A 3,254-nucleotide genomic window follows, 5' to 3' on the forward strand; every position below is an offset into this window, starting at 1 on the left:
AGATAGCATTAATGTCTTTTTAAAATGAAAGAGAAGAGGATACCTACCCAGAACCGCCTTAGTCCTCCCAGGCCAGTGTCCTGTAAGCCCTAGCAACTTGGGATCCTGCTAGAAATGAGAACTTTGGCTTCCCTCCAGACCTGCTGAATCAGGATCTGTGTCTTAACCAGCCCCCAGGTTATTTGTACGGTAATTAAGTTCTGAAAAGTACTGCAGTCTAGACCCCTAGCGACACTGGCTTTCACACTGTGCCTCAAAACACAGTTTGCTTTTGCTATTCCAGGCCTTGCATCACTGTTCCCTCTGCCTGGACTGCTTTCCCTCACTTCTCTATGTGGTAAATCTAGTCCCTCCACACCCCCACCATGCACCCATCCTCCATGATAGATTTAATAGCATTGTGGTTTTAACTGTCTTTCCCCTTAGAATGTTAAGTTAACAGAGGGCAGGGACCTCATCGTGCCCCAGGATCTAGTATGGAGACTGGTTCATAGCAGGTGATCAAGAAATGAATTAATGAACGGCTACACAAACATACTGATAGTCACAGTGAAAGTGACTTATTAAAACATACTAAGTAGACCACCCCAGGAAGGCAGTGATAAGGAAAATGTTCTGTGAATTGGAAAGAACATATGAATTCCTTAAGTTAATGCCAAAGAATGATGCTCATGGAGGAGTAAATTGTAAAAGTAAACCCAAAGAAACAGTTCCATGGTTGGGTGGGGAGCTGGGCTGCCATGTTTACCTTTGGGGGTTGGAAGGATGTTGTTGAGAAAGAAAGGCTCCAAGACGGAACATTATGAAGTGTTCAGAAGATAGGTGATGAGCTCTCATAGAGCAGAGGGCTCGTGGGGAGCTAGGGCTGGCTCAGATTTCACAGGGCTTTGAATGTCACCTTCACTAGGAGGAACCTCATTCTTAAAGTCAGGAAAAGCCCCTGAGAATCTTTGAACAAGTTAGGACCAGGACAAGAATATTATAGAAAAAATTAATCCGGTTTTAGTGTACATAGTAGGCACTCAAACATTTGTTGTATGCGTGGACTCTGGCAAGACACCTTGAACAAGTCCTTTTGGTGGATAGAGTAGGAGGTATCGGGGCTAGAAGTGGAAAGCTCTTGCAGTGGCACAGTAAGATGTCAAGATGCCTGCTCTGTGCTCCACACTGGGCTAGACCAATGTTTCTTTTCTCAGCCTTTTAAAACTATCAGGCCACCCCCCAAAATTAGATTTCTCCCTAAGGAGTAAGATTTCGTCAGATAGGGCTGAGCTTGGAAGACCATAAACCATCATAATATATAAGTTCTTTTGCATCTCAAGAACCAATTTTTGCCTCATCGTGCACAATTTCACCCCCACTGAATTGAGGGTGCACACACCAAATGCCGTGGGAGACAGGAGACAACATGGTATGCTGGAGGGAACACACATCTGGGACTTAACATCTGGGCTTTGATTTCTTCTTGAACTCTTCATCTGTAGAGGTTGGATTCCCTCCATCTCTGAAATTCTGATTCTAGACTGGGCCCTGCCTTCAGGGAATTTACAACCCAATTACGGCAGTAAGACTGACATTAAAGAGTAGAATCAAAGCCAAAGTGTATTAAGAGCTGATTCTTCTAAAAGGAACTCGTGAAACACAATACTTTTAAAATTTAAACTGGTTTTGCCAGATATCCCCCCGACCCCCAAAGCATGAGCATCTGGGTCTTTATTACAGTAAGCAGTAAAAGGATAAATTCAATGCCAGCCCCTGAGAGAGATTTTTTTTTCTGATGGGAAGTTATTCTGAAATATGAAGGCACATGTTTTCCAAGTGATTCTACTGCAGCTACTGCAGGAATCAAGAGCCTGGCACCCAACTGGTAGAAACCAGCAATGAGCCATCCGTGCTTGCTTACCCACCCTCCACATCTGAGGTGTTCTGTGCTGGTAGAGTTTTGCTTCCCCTACCATACATTAGCATGAGTTCTCATGCTCTCAATGACCTAGCATCTACTTACTTCCTAACCTTTCCATCTTGCTGCTTGCACAGTGCTATTGTTTGTTTAATCCTCTGGCCACTGCCTACCTAAAGCTATAAGCTGTGAGGGCAAAGACCAGGGCCATCTTGGTCACCCTTTGTTCAATGATTGAAATTGACCAAACGTAGAATTGGTTTCTTGGCATAAATGTCTTCTGACGTTGATGTTCAGCTTACATTTCTTCTTTTTCCTCCCTTCTCCCTCTGACTGCCATCACTCAAAACATAGTTCAGTTACCTCTTCCAGGAAGCCTCCCTGATGATCCAAAGGTGTTGTGGTTGTTGTACTTTCCTCTAGGACACACACTTGGCACATTAATTGGCCTTTCATGTCCCCAACTAGATGGAAAGTCTTCGAATAAAGGACTACATGTGATATTGATGTACCTTAGCCCCAGTACAGCACCTCAGAAATAGTAGCTGAGGTAGGGAAGATGCTAACAGCTATAGATTTCAAGATCGGATGAAAATTGGCTTATAAAATAAGGAAGTATATTAGATCACCTTTGGAAATTCACCTGAAGGACAGGCTTCAGGACTGCTTTTTCCAGCAGCTCCTTAAGGTTGAAGACCCAGATTCCTTCCTTCCCTCTCTGCTATGTCATCCCGTGTTGGCGTTACCCCAAGGACAGATTCCCCAGTGGGTTGGACTGGCTGTCAACAGCCCTAGGTGTTCTATGCTTCCTCCTCATTTAAGTCAAATAGGTGGATGAGAAAGCCTGACTGCTGTGGCTCTCAGGAGAGAATGCTTTCTCAAGGCCCCCAATAAAACTTGTCTCTGTCTCATTGGCCCAAATGCAACCTCAGCTATTTCTTGAACTAATCACCAAGCAAAGGAAATGTGGTATCTTGTGGACTCACCAGGCCTATGCTGTACTCTGAAACATGTTTCTTCCAACTCTTTTTCTGGCTTTGTTTTTTGGGTATATTTTTAACGTTTACATTTTTTTTTTAATTTTTTTTTCAACGTTTATTTATTTTTGGGACAGAGAGAGACAGAGCATGAACGGGGGAGGGGCAGAGAGAGAGGGAGACACAGAATCGGAAACAGGCTCCAGGCTCTGAGCCATGAGCCCAGAGCCTGACGCGGGGCTCGAACTCACGGACCGCGAGATCGCGACCTGGCTGAAGTCGGACGCTTAACCGACTGCGCCACCCAGGCGCCCCTTAACGTTTACATTTAATAAATTAATATCTTCAACCAAAGTAACACCCCAAATGCAAAATGA

Source organism: Lynx canadensis, chromosome B4 (assembly GCF_007474595.2).
Source record: "Lynx canadensis isolate LIC74 chromosome B4, mLynCan4.pri.v2, whole genome shotgun sequence".
In the NCBI taxonomy this organism is placed as follows: domain Eukaryota; kingdom Metazoa; phylum Chordata; class Mammalia; order Carnivora; family Felidae; genus Lynx; species Lynx canadensis.